This window comes from Dasypus novemcinctus, chromosome 5, assembly GCF_030445035.2.
Source record: "Dasypus novemcinctus isolate mDasNov1 chromosome 5, mDasNov1.1.hap2, whole genome shotgun sequence".
Classification (NCBI taxonomy): domain Eukaryota; kingdom Metazoa; phylum Chordata; class Mammalia; order Cingulata; family Dasypodidae; genus Dasypus; species Dasypus novemcinctus.
In genome coordinates this window covers 156,334,252-156,358,127 of record NC_080677.1, presented here as the reverse complement: position 1 = coordinate 156,358,127, position 23,876 = coordinate 156,334,252, and the positions used below count along the sequence as shown (strand labels likewise).

The 23,876-nt window shown below is 38.4% G+C and overlaps 1 pseudogene; it reads left to right on the top strand.

Moving 5' to 3' along the window:
* The first annotated feature begins 761 nt into the window (after nt 1–761).
* On the top strand, nt 762–14,994 carry LOC131278438 (serine/threonine-protein phosphatase PP1-beta catalytic subunit-like; annotated as a pseudogene).
* The last annotated feature ends 8,882 nt before the right edge of the window (nt 14,995–23,876 follow it).

Sequence of the window (23,876 nt, the reverse complement as noted above, 5' to 3'; positions counted from 1 at the left end):
GTTTACCAACAAAATGACCAGTGCAGAGCCTCATGCCCTCATAAAAAACAACAAGCAAAAACAAGCAAGCAAAGTATGTTCAAAATTCCTGACCAGAAGAGTGAATTCCTATTTCAGGTAAGATTAATAAAATTAAAGGAAACTAGTTTTCTCGTGCCTTTGATAATCCATGAGTTTTTCAGACTGCTCAAACAAACTCAGTGGCTCTTAAATACAGCTGTGCATCTGAAACAGCAGTTCAACAACCCAAATACCAATATCTGGGCACAATCCAGAGTATGTCTGCTATGTGTTCTGGGCATCTGTAAGTCTAGAAAGTTCTGCAGGTGATTCTGAGGCATAACCAGGTTGGGAACCACAGATAAGAACCATCCAAAGCAAATGACTGTCCAGCCAGCGCTGATTGAGTTAAGTGTACCTGAATAATGTGTGATGACAGGAGCTGTTTCCAGGTTGAAATTCATTCTTCCTGTTGGTTTATCCCATAATCAAATTAATTGTCTGCTTCTATCTCGGGAGAGATATACTTTGGTAAAAGTAATTTTAAGGAAATCAAGTATTAAGTGGTTATGGAAATAGAGACTCAGCTAAGAGTTGTGCATAAGACCCTTTTTGTTATCAACAAGGATCCATGTGCTAATTATAAGCCAAAGTGTCCCTGCACACAGTACAACACACATAATAAACATCATTAATTGAAGGGGAGCAGTGGAGATTGTTTCAGTATTTTGCAATTGCCACTGGGCTCTGAGCTTTCAGAGATGCGTTTCCTCAGCGTGCCCGGCCTTGGTGTTACCTGCTCGGTGGGCAGTGTGGGAGTGGCCCTGATGATGGGCCGCATTCTGGCCCTGCAGGAAGGGGTCACCTTCCCACTGATCCTGGATGAGAACATCCAAGCTTCAGCCCAGCTGGATTCACTGCCCCTCGCTCACCTCCACCACCCCACACCCTCTCTCTGCTCTCCCAGCCTCCACCAACTTCAGTGGGAAACTTCTCTGCCCTACCAACTGGTCTCCTTTGGGCTTCCACAGTCATCTAATTGCATAATTTTTTGGAAAAATACAGTAAACAAAAGGACCATGCCTTGGCTCCAAGGGTGACCGGTTAGACCCTATAACTAAGACCCTTTATGAGAAGGACTTCGTTGGGAGGTGACATCGCTGCCTCGGGAAGTATTCTGGCTCCATGAAGGCTTCTGCTAATGCCTCCAGGCAGTTCGCCCCATTAGTTGGCGGCCTCTGCTCTCATTAGGTCATGTTTACTGAAGGCGCTTGTTTTTGTCTCTCCATTCAGGCAGTTACAGGACACGGCAGGACAAAGCGTGTTGTAACTGACCACCACGGGAGCCAGCTCTGTTCACAGATTATGGTTGCCTTGGCAACCGGCTTTGCTGAACTCACCATAGCAAACATTGAATGAATGGCTGGGTCAACACCCCAGATAAAAAGAGGGTTATGCAACTGTTTGCTGAACCCTTGGCAGAATTGTTTCTGGATGTTTCCCAGAATATCCCCATATTCAGAAATTCCAAATGAAGAATTCTTACTTAAACCCATAACAAGTATATCCATTGTTTGTAGGAAAGAGCTGTTGCTTTGGGAAATATAAATTAAGGTCTGTAAAACATTCGAATTGGGTGTTGCTTCAGTTTCAACTCAAAAGCATCTTTAATGGTAAGTTTTCCTTAGGCAGGAGACCATAGAGGCCACTCATGTATTTCTAATTATCTACAGAAATAATTTCATCTACTTAGATTGAAAACTTTAGCCATTAAATTGTTTTACTCTCATCTCAGCCACAGAGAGTCTTGAAAATGAATTTTATAATGCAGAAATAAGCTTTTGAAAAAAAAAATCAGAGACAGGATGGAGCCTCTCTTAGTGGAAAAGCAAGTTGGCAAACAGAACAATTTATTTAAAAAGAGTGAGTACAAAGGAGCAAGGTTTGTCTGGGATCTCCTAGTTCTCCAAAGCATTTAATTCTATGCAAACAATTAAATGGTAATAGAATCCAGGTTCCTGGAGTGGTCTATGTTTATTTCTGTGTTTGACTGGCAGGAAAACACCGTACGAGGAGTATTGCCACCATCGTGGTGGCTGGTACCTGGATGTCGCCTACAGGTGAGTCCCCTCAGTTCTCCTCCCGTCTATTTTCGCTTGCATTTTCCCAATTCTAGAATCTCTCTTATACTTTCTGAGTTCTGGCTCCTGGAACTATCGTTTCAACCTCTCCCTCCCCATACTCTTTCCTTTTCTTTTCCTGAGTAGAGTCTGATCTGATGTTTTATACCAAGTATGTACCCATGGCTGGTTGTCTTCTACTTCGCTCATTCCAGAAGCCTGAAATGAGTTCCTGCTTCCTCCCTGCCACAAAGCCTTCCCTGACTATATTGGCCCTCCTGACTCTAACGTAATATTGTACAGTATGCGATCGCAGTTTGTGCCATCCATAAAATTTGTCTGGGGAAGGGGATGAATGAAATATCTTAAAGACTTGCTTTATTTTTATTTTGTAAAATTGCTCATGACCCAGATAAAGGCTTTTTGATTGAATCATGGATAAGTGTAAGCAAGGTCAATAATAACCAAATAATTTCAAGATGTTTTCCTCTTAATCGTGCTATTATTTCCAATATTTAGTCTAGATGCAGCCTGCTCTTCCTGGAAAATTTCAGAGAAAAATAATGAACATAACTGGAAAACAGTATTTTCTGGAGCAAATATTTGATATATCACTTAGTTTTTATTTTGATACATTCCAATTTATCTTTTTTTTCCCCCTTTTGATGTCAAGTCTAAGAACTCTTTGCCTAGTCCTGAAGATTTTCTTCTATTTTTTCCTAAAAGTTTTATATTTTCACATTTTACATGTAAGTCCATGATACATTTTGAATTTTTGTATGGGATATGAGGTTTAGGTTGAGGTTAATTTTTTCTGTAAGGATGTCCAATTTCCAGTGCCATTTGTTGGACAGGCTAGCATTCCTCCATTGAATTGCTCTTGCTTCTTTGTCAAAAAATTAAATGGGCATATTTATGTGGGTTTATTTCTGGGTTTTCTACTGTGTTCTAGTTATCTACATGACTTTTCCTCCTACCAGTACCACATTGTCTTGATTACTGTAGCTATATAGTACGCCTTAATATTTAAGAAGAGTGATTCCTCCCACTTCATTCTTCTTTTTCAGAATTGTTTTGGCTATTCTAGGGCCTTTCTCTTGCCATATAAATTTTAGAATAAACTTGTTTATATCCACAAAAAAATTTCCCAAGATTTTGATAAGAGTTGCATTATACCTATAGATCAACTAGAGGATAATTGGCAACTTTACTATGTCTATGAACACAGAATGTATCTCCAATTGTTTAGGTGTTCTAAGGATTTTTTCATCAGCATTTTGTAATTTGCAGTATATAGATCCTTACGTGTTTTGTTAGATTTATGCCTAAGAATTCCATTTTCTTTGGAGCAATTGTAAGTGGTATTGTGCTTTTTAGTAGTTTGAACTTGTTCATTGTTAGTATATACAAATGGAATGGATTTTTAGGTGTTGCTCTTATATCCTGTGAACTTAAAGAACTCACTCACATGTTTGAGGTGCCTTTTTAGATTCCTTAGCATTTTCCATGTAGACAATCCTGCTATCTGCAAATAGAGACAGTTTTTATTTCTTCCTTTTCAATCTGTTTGCCCTTAATTCCTTTTTCTTGCCTTATTGTACCAGGTAGAACTTATACCATGTTGAATAAGAGTAGCAAGAACAGATGTCCTTGCCTTGTTCCTGATCTTAGAGGGAAAGCATTCCATCTTTTGCCATTAGGCATGATATTAGCTGTAGGAATTTTGTAGCTGTTATTCAAAAGTTTGAGCAAGTTTCCCTGTTCCTAGTTTGTGAAGTTTTTATCACGAAGAGGTATCAAATTTTGTTAAATGTTTTTTTCCTGCATCAATTGATATGATCATGCAATTTTTCTTTAGCCTGTTAATATGGTAGATTACAGTTATTGATTTGTGAAGCTTGAACCAGCCTTGCATATGAAAGAAATCCAACTTGTGGTATATTATTCTTTTTATACATTGCTGGATTTGATTTGTTAATAGTTCCTGGAGGATTTTTGTTTTTAAATTCAAGAGAGATTTTGATCTATAATTTACTTTTTTTATGTTGTTTTTATCTGGTTTGATATCATGGTAATTCTGACCTCATAAAATTTTCCAGATTAGGTAAAACTGGTTTAATTCATCTTTAAATATTTGGTAAAAGTATCCAGTGAAACTGTCTGGGCTTGGAGATTTATTTTTCAGGAGCTTTTAAATTATGATTTTAATTTTTTTCATTGTTATAGGATTATTCAAGTTCTCTATTATATCTGGGCTGAGTTTTGATAGTTTGTAGTATCCAAGGAATTGGTCCATTTCTTCTAAATTGTTGAATTTAAGAGTATAAAGTTGTTTGTAGTGTTTATTACCCTTTTCATGACTGAAGGATCTGTTTTGATGTCCCCTGTTACATTACTGATATTTGTGATTTATGTTTTTTAAATTTTTGTCAGTCTTGCTAGAGGCTTGTCAATTTTATTGAAGAGGTCTAGCTTTTTGTTCCATTAATTTATCTATTTTCTTGTTTTCAATGTAATACATTTCTGCTGTTATTATTGTGTCTTTTCTTATGCTTGCCTTGGATTTATTTTTGCTAATATTTTTCTAGTTTCTTGAGGTAGGAACTTAGATTATTGATATGAGGCCCTTTATCTTTTTAAATATAAGTATATAGTGCTATAAATTTCCCCCTCAGCACTGCTTTAGCTGCATCCTCCAAAATTTTATTCATTGCATTTTTATTTTCATTCAGTTGTATGTTTTTTTAAAATTTCCCTTTGATAATTTTTTTCTCTGAATCATGGATTATTTAGAAGTGTGTTGTTTAGTTGACATATGTTTGAAGATTTTCTTGTTGTCTTTCTGTTATTGATTTCTAATTTGATTCCATTATCATGAGAAATAAACTGATTTCAATTCTTTCAAATTTTTTTTTTTTTATAACCTGGGATATGGTCTGTTTTGGTGAGTGTTCCACAGGCTTTTAAAAAGAATACATATTCTGCTAGTTGATGTTGTTGGTGAATTCTTCTGCATCCTTGCTAATTCTTCTGGCTTGTAGTTCTGTCAATTGGTATGAATGGGTTATGAAGTCCCCAATTATAATTAGGGATTTCTCTATTTCTTCTTTCAGTTCTCTTGGTTTTGTAGTCTTGGTGGATTGGGTCTTTTATCATTATGTAATGTCTCTCTTTGTCACTAGTAATTTTCTGTGCTATAAAATCTACGTTATCTGATATTAATATTACCATTCTTGCCTTTTTAAGAACTTGATGCTTACATGATATATCTTTCTCCATCATTTTACTATTTACTTACCTATGTCATTATATTTGAAGTGTGTTTCTGTAGACAGCAAATAGTTGGGCTATATTTTTAAAATTCACTTTGCCAATCTGTCTTTTACTTTTATACTTTGTGTATTTTGACCATTTGCATTTAAAATAGTTATTGATATATTAGGACCTAAGAATGCCATTTTACTTTTTGTTTTCAGCTTATCTTCATTTCTCTTTCTTCTTTTACTCCCACCTTCTTGTAGGTTACTTGAATATTTTAAGAGTTCATTTTGATTTATTTATAATGTTTTAGGTATCTCACTTTGTGTAGTTTGTGTGATATTAGTATAAAAATATTTATGTGACTTATCACATGCCTATTGATATTGATGTTTTACCATTTAGAGTGAAATATTGAAACCTACTTCTCTTTAGGTCCTTGTACTTTCTCCACTTAAAAAATATATTTTTCTTCAGTATTTTTCTAAATGCATTAGGCATTCCATGAGATATTTTTTAAAGTTTTTGCTTCAACCAAAAAATGTAATTTAAGAAAATTACAGGGTGATGATTGCCTATTATACTTGCCCCTAATTTTACCCTTTATATGGTATTCTTTTTTTCCTTTCTGAATGTCCCAGCCTTCTTCTGTAATCATTTTTTTCTATTGGGGGAGCTGTTCTTAGCCAGTCTTTAAGGGTAGGTTTTCTTGTGACCAATTCTATTAGTTTTCCTTTGTTTGAGAATGTCTTGGTGGCGGACTTGGCCCAGTGGTTAGGGCGTTCATCTACCACATGGGAGGTCTGCAGTTCAAACCTCGGACCTCCTCGACCTGTGTGGAGCTGGCCCATGTGCAGTGCTGATGCGTGCAAGGAGTGCCGTGCCACCCAGGGGTGTCCCCCGCGTAGGGCAGCCCCACACGCAAGGAGTGCGCCCGTAAGGAGAGCCGCCCAGCGCGAAAGAAAGTGCAGCCAGCCCAGGAATGGCGCCGCCCACACTTCCCGTGCCGCTGACGACAACAGAAGCGGACAAAGAAACAAGATGCAGCAAAATAGACACAGAGAACAAACAACCGGGGAAGGGGGGTGAGGCGGGGAATTAAATAAATAAATAAATCTTTAAAAAAAAAAGGGGGGGGAATGTCTTTATTTACACTTCCTTCTAAAAGAAGTTTTACTAGATAAAGGGTCTGCAGGTGACCATTCTTTTCTTTCAGCACTTGGAACTGTTGTTCCACCTCCTTTTGGCCTCCATGCTTGCAGTGAGTAATCTGATGTCATTCAAATTGTTGTTCCTTCATAGGTAATTTGGCATTTCTCTCTGGATTTATTAAGATTTTTTTCTTTGTCTTCGTTTTCAGAAGTTTAATTGTGATGTATGTTGGTATGTATTTCTATGGGCTTATGCTATTTGAGTTTGCTCAGATTCTTAGGTTTGTTAGTTTAAGTCTTTCATCAAATTAGGTAAGTTTTCACCCATTATTTCTTCAAATGCCTTTTCAGCCCATGCTTTCTTTTTCTCTCCTTCTGGTACTCCAAAGATAAACATTTTTCAGCTTCTATTTTTAGTCCATTTTAAGTTCTAGAACTCTGTTCATTTTCTTTTTAACTTTCTTTTTAATTTATTTTCACTCTATTGTTCAGATTGGGTAGACTCTATTGACTTGTCCTCAAGTTCACTGATATTATTTTTCTGTCATCTCCACTCTACCATTGAGCCTATCCAGTGGGTTTTCAATTTGGTTATTATATTTTTCAGTTCTGTAATGTCCACTTGGCTATTTTTTTTTAACTTCTATTTATTTTCTAAATTTTAAAAAAATATATTTATTTGTTTCAAGAAAATTTGTAATTGTTTGTTGAAGTATTTTCATGATGGTTCCATAAAATCCTTTTCAGATAATTCTAACATCTGATTCATCTCACTGTCTTATCTCCTCCAAGTTGTTATTTTCCATGGTTCTCTATGTGATGAGTTATTTTCAGTTGGTTCCTCGACATTTTGGATGTTATATTTGTGGTCTTTTTTATCCTATTTCAACTTCTATTTCAGCAGTCACCCTATTTAGGTCCTGGCCTATTTTTGTGAGGTACTGTTTCAATGACACTTTTGTTTTCAGAGCCCTTGCAACATGACTCTGGTTGACTCATTCTTCTGGCTCTGCTGGGACCCCTGCTCAGTTTCCTTAGAGTTGCCCAGTGTCTGGAAGCACTGGGCTGTGGGTGCTGCTGTGACTGACTGAGCCTGGCATTCCCCTCAAGGTGAATTGAGGTGGAACTATCCACTGTGTCTCAGCTCTCCTTTACTTTTCCCTGCCCATTGACCAGAGAAAGTGAGTTTTTGTTTTTTGTCTATGTGTATTCTATTGGTGGTTCTTTTTGTGAGTCTCCCTAACACCAGGTCTGTGATATATTGGCCATGGAAAGAAAACACAAAGAACTCACCACAGTGTCATTCCTCAAGTCTTGAGATCCTCAACCAGTCTGCCTTTCTACCTTTCAGAGTCACTTTATGATTGTCTGCTGATTCTTTCCAGGATATTTAGAGAAATTTAGAGGGAGAAGAGCAGGGAAAGAAAGTCTGTGGCATCTTATCCCTAAACCAGACGGAACTTCAAAATCTAAAAAAAAACACTTCCTTTTAATAAAAATAGCTACAATTTTAGTTGTAGAAAAATCAGAAAATACACTCAAAAAAGGGAAAGTAAAAGTAAATATCAATATTCTCACAAAGAGGTAAACCTTGTTAATGCCTGATGTGTGTCCTTCTTGTGTATATACCATTTTTTAGAAAGAGTTATCAAGTTTTGTAAGTTAATTTTACATGAATATATCTTGAACATATTTATAAGTCAAAATATATTCTTTTATTTATACAAGGGTCTTTTACTTTGCAAAGAAAACATATGGCCAGTTTACGTAAGTGATAGGCATTAATATTAGGGTTTGGAGGAATCAAGAAAGTGTGAGAACGTGTCTTAGTAGTTGTACAGACATTCTGGGTAACGAGACTCCAAGGAAGATTGGAACAATGGCTCATCTTCTGGATACAGTGCCAGCTCGAGGTACCTCTACCTCTCCTGGTTGGATTGTTTTATCCTCTTGAAGCAGAGATTTATTTTTCCCTGTTACTTTCTATTCTCTTGCAGTTCCTACAGGAGCAAATCTGATTGGATCAGTTTTCATGTCATTTAATATGGAACATTCATATTAGGTAGATTCCTGAATTAAACCACATCCTAGGAAGTTATTGTCCCGAATGACCATATTATAGAAGTTTACCCTTGGTATCTCATGGCTCAGGCCCAAGTCTAAGAAATGTGACCAGAGTAGCTGGGTTCATGTAACCCTCTATATGATGATTTATATGTAGAAAAATCTGTGGGTGGCCAATTTTTCCATAAAGGAATTATGAGAAGATATATAGAGAGTTTCAGAGCCCCCAGTCTGTGTATTCTAAATACATAGAACATTTGGGTTGATTTCACTTTTTTTTTTTTTTTTTACCAATGTGAAATATATTGCAGCAAACAGCCCTGTAGCTAATCTTTGCACTGGTCTTTCATGTCCTCACTGACATGGGTGACTTTCACAGGTAATGATAACAATACAAATCACAATTGCTAATATATAGAGAGCCTAAATAGCTGTCAAGTAAGAAACTTCACTCATTTTGCTATATTTTTGCAGAATTTTTGTCTGAACGCAAGACATGAAATTATAAATAATTAAACATATTTTGGTGGAAACTGAGATCCAGAGAGCAAAAGTGATGTATCCAGGGGTACATGACTAGATTGGTGAAAATTCTAGGCATAGATTCCAGGTCGGCAGTGTCTAGTCCAGGAGTCTTGCCTTTATACTGTGCTGCTTATCTTCTTGTAGAAAAATGTATTAGCCAGAGAGCCAGGCTTTAACGCTGCTTAGAAATCCTACCTATTTACATGCCAGCAAGACTTCCAACAACAAAAATAGAACAAAATATAGAGTTTTTCTAATTGACAATTAAATAGAAATTAATTAGAAAATTCCATTCCTAAATATTTCAGTAAGTTGATTTCTTATAAGCAATGATATTTGTTTAATGATAAAATATTTATTTAATGATAAATGATAAAATTTAATGATATTTTATTTGGTGTTTGCTGTATACAAGTTTCATTAGTCACAGCTGCTTGAGGTCCTAGAGTCTGTAGGATTCTCCATTTGCTACATCATCAAATTGCCTGGACACATACATCCTAGGAACCCTTGTGATGACAACTTGTTCAACTTATTTACCCTAATTCATGCATCTAAACCCTTGTGATGACAACTTGTTCAATTTATTTACCTTAATTCATGCATCTACTGCCTGGGAATCTCTGGTACTCTGCTGTAGGCATAGAAACTTAATAAATGGAACATGGTTATTAATATTTAAAAATTTAAAATTTGTGCTTTAGATGTCCTAAAATAAAGGAACTAAAAATTTCACATATGAACATGTGTTAATAAGAATCAAATACTTAGACAAGGGAAACGGAGTTTGGCCCAGTGGTTAGGGCATCCGTCTACCATATGGGAGGTTCGCGGTTCAAACCCCGGGCCTCCTTGACCCATGTGGAGCTGGCCATGCGCAGTGCTGATGCACGCAAGGAGTGCCCTGCCACGCAAGGGTGTCCCCCGCGTGGGGGAGCCCCACGCGCAAGGAGTGCGCCCGTGAGGAAAGCCGCCCAGCGTGAAAAGAAAGAGCAGCCTGCCCAGGAATGGCGCCACTCACACTTCCCGTGCCGCTGACGACAACAGAAGCGGACAAAGAAACAAGACGCAGCAAATAGACACCGAGAACAGACAACCAGGGGAGGGGGGGAAATTAAATAAATAAATAAATCTTTAAAAAAAAAAAAAGTACTTAGACAAAATTCATCTCTGACTATGAGAGCCAGAACTATTAACTAAATTTTTACTTCCCATTCAGCTGTTTGGCATGTCACAGAGTTTATCTATTTGGTGGTAGAAGACTGTTAGAAGCAGCAATTAAGTTGTGCCCCATAAATAATTATTTTTAAGAATATTTGTCAGTGGTAAGAAAGGGGGTGTGTGGGGAGAAACTAATATTTTTCTGAGCACCGGTGATGTGCAGAGTAATTTATATTCTTATCTCACTTAATCCACCTAACAACCCTTTGGCTTAGCTGTTTGCTTATCTGTCAGTTCCTTATACAGATGAGGAAACTAAGATTTTGAGAGGCTTGGCGATTCCTAGTTCCTTTGCTAAGAAGTGATAGGGAGAGGAACAAAATCAAGTGCTAGGTGTTTCTTGAACTTGAATTATTTCACAATATATAACTGCTTCCTGAAGTTCTCATGATTAAAGCAGATTTGATTCTAGAAATCAAGGATATTTCTCAAAATGTACAAGGTGTAAATCTACCATATTTGTTATCTTCAATTGAATTCTTATCATTACCCCTGTTGAAACATGTGCAGATGGGAAATTTGAGTCTTTTGATGTCATGAGAACCCAACAACCCAGCAGACTTGTTGGGTTTGTTTCAAGACTCAAAGCTAATGTGCGTCTAATTTCCTAAAAGGCACATTAGTGGGTAATTACAACAAATAAAGGCTAATGGGAGGGCCACATCTGTTTTGTTGTTGGCTTAGAGAAAAATTCTGGGTTAGGAGATTTACTCAAATTGCTTGACCCTCTTTAGCCACCCCCAGCCCCAATCCAATGCATACCTGCAAGGGGCCATTGTTTAATGAAAAGGTCTCTTGACCTCATGTGTGAGTAGGAAAAGCACAAAGAGTCACATCTTGATTCTCATCCTGTTTCTGACACAGTGACCTGGCTGATGACTTTAGACAGGCCACTCCTTTTCCTGACCCTGGAAAGGCCAGAGAACATGCCCAGGAGGAGGAATGCCAGGGGTAGATCTTATCTTGCGGTCTTCTCAGGGACCCAAAGTGTTTTCCAGATGAACTGACCAAAATCCAGTTGAGAGAGTGCTCTCACTGCTCTAATTGCTCCCAAGGTATCTGTAGTCCAGGTGCTAATGACATGAAACTGTCCAGGTAGCCATTTTTTGAGAGGTTGGTGTAATAAAATGTCCACTTTGGACACAGAGAACCCATTTTTTAAAAATGCTGAAGTAATTAAAAACCTGTTCTTATAGATTTTCCCTCTTATATTGCCTCATTCCTCTCTCTCTGTGACTGCTGTGTATTCCCTAAATCCCGTTTAATCTTCCTTTTCCTGAGTCCATAAGATGACCACATTTTCTAGCCTCCTTTCCAGTTAGATTGAGACCATGTGATGGTTTTCGCTAATGGAGTGTGGGTATATGAGTTGTAATCCAGGTGAAAACTAAATTCCTCAAAGTGCCTAGAGAAAAACACCAGATGACTCCGAAGCGGGGAGAATGGCATCAGCGGGACCATGGCAGCACTACGGTAAGAAGAAAGACAGTATTTTTACATTTTCAGACTTCTGTGACCAATTATATCGCCATCCACTGAGATCACATAAAGATGTAAAAATATTGATTAATTCACCAATAGGGATTGAGAAAATAAACAGAAGATCGCATAGATAAACAGTGTGATTCATATATATAAAATGGAAGGCTGTGAGCAACAAAAAGAACCAAAACAGCATATGATAGCAGGAATAAATCTTAAAAGCTAGAGGTGATTGTAAATGTGAGCTTAAGGTAATACTAATATATGATACCAGTTATATTTTTAAAGCACATGAATAAAAATTTTTGTTTCTTTTGTTACTTATAGATACATATATATTTATGCAGATATATACATACATATTTATTTCTCTATTTATCTCTATCTATCTCTCTGTCATCTATCAATCATCAGTTTATCTATCCAGACAAGTTCATAAACATGCATGGGAATGATATTCATGAGCTTCAGAATAAAAGTTACTTTTGGTAGGGGAGAGTAAGAAAAGATGGGGGATGCTTTAGTAAAAGTGAGAGATCTCAAACAAATATGGCAAAAAATTAAATTCTGTTAAATCTAGTAGTGCCTGTTAACCCATTTTTCTATATTCACAATATTCATAATATAAAAATTAAGACATTTTTCAGATGAACACTGATACAGAGGTATACAACCATCTCTGAGAAAGCTGCTAGAGAGGGAGTATCAACAGGAAGAAAAGTTCATTCGAAAGGAAGATGGAAGTAAAAACCAATAGGGAATTTAAAAAAAACATACACACAGTCAAACTTACTTCTAAGAATGACAAGGGGCTAATTTTTTAAAAATATAGAATTATGGACCTACTATTCCAGATGATATCAAAATCTTAATTGATGGTGATAAGGGAGGTGATGGAAGGAGGTGGTGAGGAGACAGAGTGGAAGAGGTTAGACATGTGCTAAATTCTTCTCTTGTTTAGGGGCAGGTTCTAGATACCAATTAAATCTAGTCATTTGTAGCAATATGTGTTTAAGTATGTGCGTTGAGATCTACCTATAGAGGAAAGGAAATAGAATGCATAAATTGTACCCCTTGGGAGGAGAGAAGAAGGGGAAACCAAGATAGGTAGGCACACACACATAACCACACATACAAGACGGATAAAAAAAATGCAAACCCTCTAACTAATGGCAGGAGACAAGGTGAAAGAAAACATAGCAATACACACACACACGGCAGATGTGACTCTTTGAGACTATTTTTATGAAGCCCAAAAAGAGAAGGATTGTGTTTGTAAAGTATTCTTCTTGGTGTGATACCCTTTGATGATATTGGATTCAGTTGAGGGGCTGCTGAGTAAATTACTCGTTAAGATTTGGGCTTTGATTTGCCCTAGCAGTAAGGTGCCACTCAGGTTGAGTCCCCACCCCCTTGGTGGGCCAATATAGATGCGCACCCCTTTGGCAGACGAATACAGCAGGAATATGTCCAAATGAATCAATAATTAAAATGATATGAATGCCATAATAAGGGAAGAGATTGAACTAGTAATTTTTAAAAATTTACCACAAAGAAAATCCCAGGACTAGAAAGACTCACTGGTCATTTCTACCAAATATTTAAAGAAAACTTTACACCAATTCATCTCAAACTGTTCCCAAAAAAGTGACAGGAGGGAGCTCCGCGGCGCTGGGCGGTGCCGGCGGGGAGCGGGCGGCGTGCGCTGACGGGCCGGGTCAGAGAAGGCCGAGCGGGCGCCGCCGAGCAGCCCTCGTTCCCGCTCCCGGGAGGGGGAGCCTGCTGCCGGCAACGTGGCGGACGGGAGCGGAACGTGCGCAGTCTCGTCACCGCTTGCTGGGGTACGAGGATGTCGTCCCGGAAAGATCGTGCAGATGGCTGAGGCAGAAGTTCCGGGCTTATGTATCAAGTCTCGGGAGATACTTCTCAGCCAACCTGTTCTTTTGGAATTGGAAGCACCGCTGAAAATTTGTGGAGATGCTCATGGACAATACACAGATTTAGGGCGATTATTTGAATATGGAGGTTTCCCACCAGAAGCCAACTATCTTTTCCTAGGAGATTATGTGGGCAGAGGAAAGCCGTCTTTGGAAACCATTTGTTTGCTTTTGGCTTATAAAATCAAATATCCAAAGAACTTCTTTCTTTTAAGAGGAGACCATGAGTGTGCTAGCATCAATCACACTTATGGATTCTACGATGAATGCACATGAAGGTTTAATATTGAATTGTGGACGACCTTCCCCGATTGTTTTACCTGTCTGCCTGTAGCAGCCATTGTGGATGAGAAGATCTGCTGCCATGGAGGCCTGTCCCCAGACTGCAATCAATGGAGCAGATACGGAGAACTATGAGGCCCACTCACGTCCCCGATACAGGTTTGCTCTGTGATTTGCTGTGGTCTGACCCAAATAAGGACGTGCAAGGCTGGGGAGAAAATGATCGTGCTGTTTCCTTTACTTTTGGAGCTGATGTCAGTAAATTTCTGAATCGCCATGATTTGGACTTGATTTGTCGAGCTCATCAGGTAGTTGAAGATGGGTATGAATTTTTTGCTAAACGACAATTGGTAACCCTGTTTTCAGCCCCAGATTACTGTGGTGAATTTGATAATGCTGGTGGAATGATGAGTGTGGATGAAACTTTAATGTGCTCATTTCTGATATTGAAACCATCTGAAAAGAAAGCTAAGTACCAGTATTGTGGACTGAATTCTGAACGTCCTGTCCTGTCGCTCCACCTCGAACAGCTAATCCACCTAAGAGAAGGTGAAGAAAGGAACTCTGTAAAGAAACCATCAGATCTGTTAAGGACATACTTCATAATATATAAGTGTGCACTGTGAAACCATCCAGCCATTTGACACCCTTTATGATGTCACACCTTTAACTTAAGGAGAAGGGTAAAGGATCTTAAATTTTTTTCTAATAGAAAGATGTGCTACACTGTATTGTAATGAGTATACTCTGTTATAATACTCAACAAAGTCAAATCCAAAATCAAAATTATCCATTAAAGTTACATCTTCATGTATCACAATTTTTAAAGTTGAAAAGCATCCCAGTTAAACTAGATGTGATAGTCGAACCAGATGAAAACATGATGATCCATCTGTGTAATGTGGTTTTAGTGTTGCTTGGTTGTTTATTTGGGACTTGTTTTGTTTTGTTTGTTTTTGCTAGAGTATAATGGCAAATTGTTAAAGATTTTTTTTTCCTAAACTTTTTTTAAAGTGAAATATGGAAAGAGCTTTACAGACATTCATTGACTCTTCTTTTCCCTTGCTTATCTACTTATGTACCTGTTTGATCTTACTAATAAAACATACACCTCTTTGCAGTAAAAATGAATTTTAGAGATTGATAGTTTTTAAAAAATTGCAAACTGTCCAATCCAGTGACTTAAACAGTTTGACTGGGCAAACTTTACAGCTGATAGTGAATATTTTGCTTTAAACAGAACTTGCCACTGATTTATATTTATTCATGCATTATAGTTTTTTAACTTAATGATGCTCTGTTGTGCAGTATCATTTCATTTAACTTTCAGATAAGGCTCATAGTAAACACCCAACTAGTTGGTAATGTGATTATGTAGTACCTTGGCTTAGGTTTTAATTCTCATGATACATCTTTCGGCATGCTTAACTTTCTGGTAACACCCTCACCTACATTGGTTTTGTTTTTTGGGGGAAGGGGGGATTTTTTCCTTTGTTGTTTGTTTTTAGATCACCAGAACATGAGAATCCTTTTTTGACAAGCCTTGGAAAGCTAACACTATCTCCTTTATTCCCCCTTCTATAAAAGATGTATTTAAATGAATGCTCGTCAGTGGGACATTTTGTCAACCATGGATATTGGGTGCTTAAACTGTCTAATATTGCCATGTGGATGTTTTATACAATTGATTGTAAGGCTTATGTCACTAAAGATTTTGATTCTTCTGATTTTTCATGATCAAAGTTCATACGATATTGTATAGACATGCTTTGTAGTGAACAATAGTAGCAATAATTTCTCTACATGATCAAGAGTTTATTGCAGCATTTCTTTTCCCGTTCTCTCTCTTTTTTTAAGAATTAGTATTAACAAATGGCAAGGAACAGAAAAGTCAACATAAAGATTTTAGGAGAACGTAACAGGACATAGACTTGTGATGCTTTGGATGTGACACTATTGGATGTGATTCTAAAAGTTTTTATTGAGCATTGTCAAATTTGTAAGCTTCATAAGGATGGACATCAGATTTATAAGGCCCTTCTATGTGTGCTACCTTTGATGTGAAATTCTTGACCTTAATATTGTCTTTGAAAATGTTAAATTGAGAATTCTGTTAATATTTTATGAATTGGTGCATTGTATTACTGCAAGAGATATTTGATTTTCAGCACAGTGCAAAGTTCTTTAAAATGCGTACATCTTTTTTTCTAATTCCATTTTGTTTAAAGCACATTTTAAATGTAGTTTTCTCATTTAATAAAAGTTATCTAATTGATATGAAAAAAAAAGTTACAAAAGGAGGGAACACTTTCCAGTCATTCTATGAAACTGTTATTACTCTGATACCAAAGCCAAAGATATTACAAGAAAAGAAAACTATCAATCAGTATCCCCTAGGGATACAGATGCAGAAGTCTTCAACAAAATACTAGCAAGCCAAATCCAGCAACATTTAAAAGGATTGTATACCATGATCAAGTGAGATTTATCCCAGAAATGCAAGGTTGATTGCAAAAAACAATCAATGTAATATAACATATTAATAGAATAAAAGACAAAAGCTACACTATAATTTCAATAGAAGCAGAAAAAGCATTTAACAAAATCCTACATTCTTTCTCAACAAACTAAGACTAGATGGAAATCTCAGCCTTATAAAGGACTTCTACCAAAACCCACAGCTAACATCAATGAAACACTGAATGCTTTCTTCCAAGGTCAGGAACAAGATGAGATTGTCTGCTCTTGCCACTTCTCTTCAAAATTCTACTGGAGGTTCTAGCCAGGGAAATTAGGTAAGAAAAAGAAATATAATAAAAGGCATCCTGATTAAAAGGAAGAAATATAATCACTTAAACTACTAGAATAAATGAGGACAGCAAGGTTGCAGGATGTAAGATCAATATACAAAAATCTATTGTATCCCATACACTAACAATGAACATCTGAAAAAGAAATTAAGAAAACAATTTCATACCTCCATATGTACCCTAAAATATTCTTGCTGCTGCACACAAGGAATCACAAATAACGATGCTCCCTGCAGCATTGTTATACTAATAAAAGATCGACAACTGAAAGGCCATTAATTGAAGACTAATGGAATAAACCAAGAAATGCCATGAAAAGATCTCTAAGATATGTTAAGTGTAAAACTCCATGTCCTGGGGGAGCAGATGTGGCTTAAGCAGTTGAGTGCCCAAGTCCCACCTGGGAGGTCCTGGGCTTAGTTCCTGGTGCCTTCTAAAGGAAACAAAAAGCAGACAACCGACAACTAGCAGACAATGAGCAAATAAACAAACAAAAATAATGAGCAGATAATGAGTACAAACAATGAGCAAATAGATGAGAGAGCCATGGGGGGGTAGGGTGGCAGAGGATAAAAAACCCAAAGTCTTGGTTTGTCTTTTGTGGACCCCAAAAATTATGTTCTTAAGCTAACCCATTCCTGTGCCTAGAAACACAGTGTAGATGGGGCCTTTGGATTAGATTCACTTAAGGCACATTTGATTAGAGCACTTGATTAGATTGCTTTAGGGCCTTTGATTGGACTACATTAGGAAGGCAGGACCCAGGTTGGGTCTCTGCCCTCTTGCTAGGGTCTTAAACAAACTGAGAACTGGAAACAGAAACACACACACACAGTAAGACAGCTGTCATTTTGACCCAGCCATGTGAGAGAGAGGACTGTGGAAGATAAAGAAACTCTGAGAGGCTGAGAGAGGCCAACAGAGCAGGCCTCAAGCAAGGAGGAGCCGCCATTTTGCTTTGTCATGCGGTGGAAATCCAGGGAGCTAAGGATGAGAAGGCATCTCTGATGGTGCCTTGATTTGGACATTTTTATGGCCTTGGAACTGTAAGCTTTTACCTGAATAAATTTCCCATTATAAAAGTTAGCCCATTTCTGGTATTTTGTATCAGCAGCCTTAGCGAACTAGAACAATCAAGGTGTAGAATGATAAGTAATAAGAAACCATTTATGTAAAGTAAAACAGAGCATAAATCATTACCACATATTTCCATAGACATATATGTGAATATTTAATTGTATCAAAAAGACAGAAAGAACACTTACAAACTGATTACGGGGTTACCTTGGGTAAGAGAACTGGGACCTTTGGAGAGCTATATCGTTTGACTTTTTGTCAAATATTGTCATGCAATCATGAATTTATATTTTGTAGAAATTTTTAAAAAGTTAATAAACATTGTTGGCAGTTTTGATGATTATCATATATAACTTGATCAAGGCAAATCACCGCTCAGTGGCAAAGTTGTTACTAAATAAATTCTATACTGCCTTCTAAGTCTTAGCTTAAAACAAATAAAGGGAAGGAAGACATGAAGAAAGGTTGGCTTTTTGTTGTTGTTTAACATTATTAGGTCCTAGGATGCTACGGTAGAAACCCTCTTAGCCAATATAATTGGAACTGTTAGTGGGTGTCTTATTAAAAATAATGATAATATAATAAAATGAAGTATGGAAACATTGAACATGATACATATATACCTTGAGACAATTAATTTTAACTCTATTAATTTTAAGTCTATAAAAGTATATTCATTCATCCAGCTTTGCAAAGGAGTGCATCTGCAGGAGACTGAGTCTATTTGCAGTGAGAAAACTGTAAGGCAAACCAGTACTGTTCCAGTGTCTTAAATGTGGCTGTAGCAACAAACACAGCAGGCTCCCCTGGCTTAGATCAAAATCGATGGTGGAAAGAGATGCTTACTGGGATTGACTTAGCAGAGGCTGATGATAAACAGAGAAAAAGCGGTCCTATTACTTTTATAAGGAAATACCTTTCCTCTTAAGGACCGTTATCCAGAGATAGCTCACCTACCCATGACCCATTCATAGACTTAGTTGGTTGATTTCCTGCCAGGTATTTGTCTGCGCATAAGGCATGGGTTGACAAAATAAGTTCTGTCTTCACAAGATACCTACACTCTCAATCTAAAAGCACACCAATGGCCATAAGTCAGATTGAATGGGATCAATAGCATAGGAGTCACAACTATTGGACAGTGAGGATATCCAGGAGATAGAAACAAACACTTTGAGCGCCTCCTATGTGCCAGGCACGGTACTGACAGGTGTGGTGTCAGATCTCATCTCTTGTTCAGCAAAGACCGCATTCCTCAGGAATCTTATCACCTCTACAAAGCAGAGGGGACCCGATGAGCTCGTTGTTCTCTTTGTACTATCCCATGACTAGGACCTTGTGTCATTTTCAGAGCACTGACTCTGAACGATAAGAAAACCCCCATAAATCTTTGTATTTATGACTTTAATGTTTTATTGCTGATAACTTTCACCAGTATTTTTAATTAGACAGGGACCTAATCTTAAAAACAAAAAATTAGAAATAAGTAAATAACAGTAGGAACAAAAACCCTTTGGACTTAAAAAACAAACATTTTTCTGTTGCTCTGCTGCTATGGATTTAGACCAGTCTAACCCATGACACTGACTGACTGCAATTGATAAGGAATTTTCCAGTGCAATCTAGAGATCAGTGCTGTGACTAATAGTAAAATCTTTAAACCCAACTGAATCAATCACTGAGTAATCATCAATTGGGTGAGAGCAGAGGTTCTAGAAATGGTTCTCAACCTTGGCTTCTTTAAAAAATCCAGATGCTCCAGGTCACATCTCATGACAACTACATTAGACTCTGGTGGAGGGACCCGGTATCACCGTTTTAAAAAAGTGACCAGGTGATTCCAATATGCAACAGCCACACCAGGGATTTTTAAACTCTAATCTACCTTCAAATGGCTCCAGGGGTATTTTTAAATGTAGATTTTCAGAGCAGCAGGTAGGGGTGGGCCTGAAATTCTGCATTTCTAACAAACTCCAAGGAGATGCTGGCACTGCTGGCCCATAGACCATGCTTTGAATAGCCAGCATCTGAGTGAACTGTTTCTCAAAGGGAGGTGCAAATCCCTGAGTTGGAATCACGTGGGGAGAGGAGGAGGGGAGGAGGATAGATAGAGGGAGTTATTGCTAAAATGCAAATTCCTGGATCCCATCCAAGAGCTACTCAACCAGAGTGGGGGGAGGGGGGGGGGTGATGTGGTTTAAGAACAATCAGCTGGATCTCCCTCCCCCAGAGCTAATTTAATTGGTTTAGGCTAAGGCCCAGGCAGGTTTAGTTTGTTAAACTGTCCAGGTAATTCTAGTGTGCAATCAAGGATTGAGCACCCAGGGTTAGAGTGGTGGTTTCCAAACTTGTCTGAACACTGGAGTCACCTGGAAGCCTCAAAAGCCTCCTGGTGCCTGTGAGCCACCCCCAGAGACCGATTTCATTGGGCTGGGGTGTGGCTTGGGCTTTGGAATGTTTAAAAGTTTCCCCAGGTGATTCCCATGTGCAGACAATTTTGGGAACCACTGGGTTAGGGTGGCTACATATGGAACGCATTGCCCAGGTCGTTCTTATGCGTGTTAAAGCCTGAGAACCTCTGCTCCTGGAGGAAATTCACAGTCTGCTCTTCCTGTATAAAGGGAGACTGCCTGCAAGGACTCATGAGCATTCTCAGAAGTATGACGAAATCTGCAATGTGCATTTGAGTCATTTGATGTAAAAGGGTGTAGGTGAGCAACAGAAGGGCAAGGTGAAAAAAGCAGTGCATGCCCTATGACCCTGTACAGAGGTTTATCCAAATACAGATGTATGACTGAGCTGCTAGATTACCCAGAGTTATGGATATGATACAATATTAATGCCAGAAGTTTTAAAATTATAACTAGGCATTTTTATTCCTTTAGGTCTAAACTTTTCAGGCATCAGCTTTGAATGTTGAATTTTTGGTGGTTACAAGTACTGTTTTAGTGAAGAGATCTGTTTTCATCGGAGAAAAGTGAGACCATGAAAACTGTGGTGCCCAGTGATGATTCCTGACCGCTCTGCAGACCTTGTGCTCTTCTGCGGAAACACTCCCTTCTTTGTATGGGTCATTCTGGATGTGGGTTAAAAAGATTCACTTGCGGTGTGTGCTCGGCTTTGTGGTGTAGAACCTCAGGTCCGTCCTTAACACTCAGCCTCAGTCAGGCCACTTTGAGTCCTTCTCTAGAAATTTCCAAGCCAAAGCTGAAAGTAGGAGGTCCCTCTTCTCTTTCATCATAAAGCACGGTGGGTGGGGCTTCTGCTCGCTTGTGTCTCCTGTGGTGGGGTGGAGGCCTGCCCACAGTGGGAGAGGAAGAGGCTGCCTCAGTGAGGGAAGCAGGGTGACGGATGGGAAGAGAGGCGCTGCTATGGGTTGACTTATGCCCCCCAAAAGGATATGTTGGTACCCCAATCCCTGTTACCTCAGAATGTGACCTCTACAGAAAGAGATGGATTTAGTTAAGATGAGGTCATACTGAAGTAGCCGTCAGTCCAATCTGACTAGTGTCCTTACGTAGAAGAGGAAAAGAGAGACATGGGGGTCCAGGATTATTTAACAAGTGTCAGTTATTCAGCTTACCCCACACGAGGTCACATTGGGTTTTTAAGGTGATCATCACCACTATTCATACCACACTTTATAATGTACAAAATGTTTTCAGATCCATTCTATTCTTCAGACAAGGAAAATTGCTCAGAAAGAGACCAAGGCTCTCCAAAGATCCCAGCAAAAAAGGAACAGAACCAAGACTCAGACTCAGATTTTTCCTAATCCTACCCTGGGGTCATTTCCATGCACCAATGTGTCTGCCTCCAAGGAACAGTTAATATCACTGGAGATATTCAACTCAGTATCTCAACTTAACCCATTAGAGAGACTTCTCCAGGAAAATGTTGCTCTGATTTTGTAATGGAAGTCAACAAGAAAATAGGAATACCTGCCACCGTGAAATGACAGATGTGTGTTGGTGATAGACATCGTAAGTGGAGGGTAACTGATAGGAACAATGGGTGTTTGTCTGAACACATCAGTTCACCTGAATTATACGATGTCGATGGGTAGACTTTACAAGCAAGCCCACCAGGCAAAGGATCAGGAAGCTGAATCCCAGCCAATCATCATTCCCTGCTTAAATAACCCAGGTCAAGCTTCTGATCTCCCCTGGCCTCAGTTTCCTCATCTGTAAAATGAAAGGGCAGGACTAGGTGATCTCTGAAGGTCCTTTCAGCCCTCTAATTCCATGTTATTTGCTGGAATGCTCGCAGCAAATATGCTATGCCATGGTTTACAGCCTCCCTATAATTACAGGGCTCAGCGTCAGGGAGAACAGTGAATCCTAAATCAGTTCAACATCTAATTCCTGTTCAGTCACGTCGGGTCAGATTGCCTTTATATACATTACATTTACAACACTGCCTCCTATTAAAGGAGGAGGTGGGGAAGCTTCAGGAGAAGGAGACCAGAAAACCATAAAAATAATGAGTGAAAATCCACTAGGGCCCTGTATACTTTTCAAGGCATGTTCATTAGCTTCACAGAAAATCTGGAAGATAGATGGAAGGAGTGGCTGCTTTTTGTTGTTGTTGCTGCTGTTATGTTTTGTTTTAAATTCCCTTTGGTCAGAGTTGGAAATTGAATCTCAGGCAGGTGTAGATGATTTGACCAAGGTTCCCCTATAGCAGAGCCAGGACTGAAATGCAGATTTCCTGACTTCCGTGTACGGTTCCTTCCAACACACATGAAGTGTATGTTTCCTTTTGGGAGTCACATACCATTATAGTCTCGTTAGCAAAATGTTCCTTTCTGATGACTAGGAAAAAAGAATTGGCAAGTATTACTCTTGTTGACAGGTAATGGGAAAGATAGAACATTAGGGTGCAAAGGCCACTTTCAAGTGCTTTTTCTCACTTTTTGAAAATTCACAGTGGCAAAAGATAGACATATCTTAGGGTCTTCATCATAAGAGTCAAAAATAAAGAGAAAACTTGGCTGGATTTAGATAGCACTGTCATTATTTCAAATTGTATCTGGACAAAAAAAAAAGGGATTTTCAGAATGTCATCATCTGGTCTATCCCTTCATTACAAGGCTTGGTTGTAACTCCTGCTCTTTCATCTGAGAGCATGTACTATATGGCTTTACATGACTCATCTTAAATTTTATTACCATGTTCATCGTAATAATGCTGGTTGACAACACTTTAAATAGTTGGCTTTCCATGACACAAGGCAATTAATTTTTATATTGTATTTTTAATACAAAGTAGTGAGACAAAGACATTTAAGACCAAATCAAAGAGGTAAGAGTTTTGGGGGTACAGGAATCAGGTCCAGACAATAACAGAAAGGTTGTGATACAGAAATAATGAAAAGAGAGACAGATTAGGTATAAGTTATTAAGCATTGGAAAGGGATTTTGAGTGAGTTGCTCAGGTTTTCTTTCTAGAAGTCTTGAGATGTCCAATGGTCTGGGATTGCTTGTGACCAGGGAGATACTTTATGTGAGGCATATAAAGCTCCTTTCCCCTTTGATTTTTCCAGAAAAAGGATTTTTAAAATGATAAGAACTAGCTTATAGGAATATTTCTAAAAGGGCTCCATAAAAGATGAAGAATAGGAGCTATAAATCACCCTGGGTAGAGGGAAACTAAAGGAGACTTATGAAGTCCAATTCAGAGAGAACCACTTGCTCGTGGCCAGAGCAGGGCTGGAGACCTGTACCAGGAGAGACAACCAGGGGCTGATTACACTCAACAGACTGAAAGGGAGTTTCCTAACCTAAGAGCTTCCAAAAAGAAAGGGAAGGAGTTAATGTATGGGGCAGAAGTTTTCACTCTGGATTCCCGGACTCTGAATTAGAAGAGATTTGTAGTTTGCAACATGGCGCTGGCTGTTTTTGGACTAGCTCGAGACATAACTGCAGCAGAAACAAAGTTTGTCTTCTCA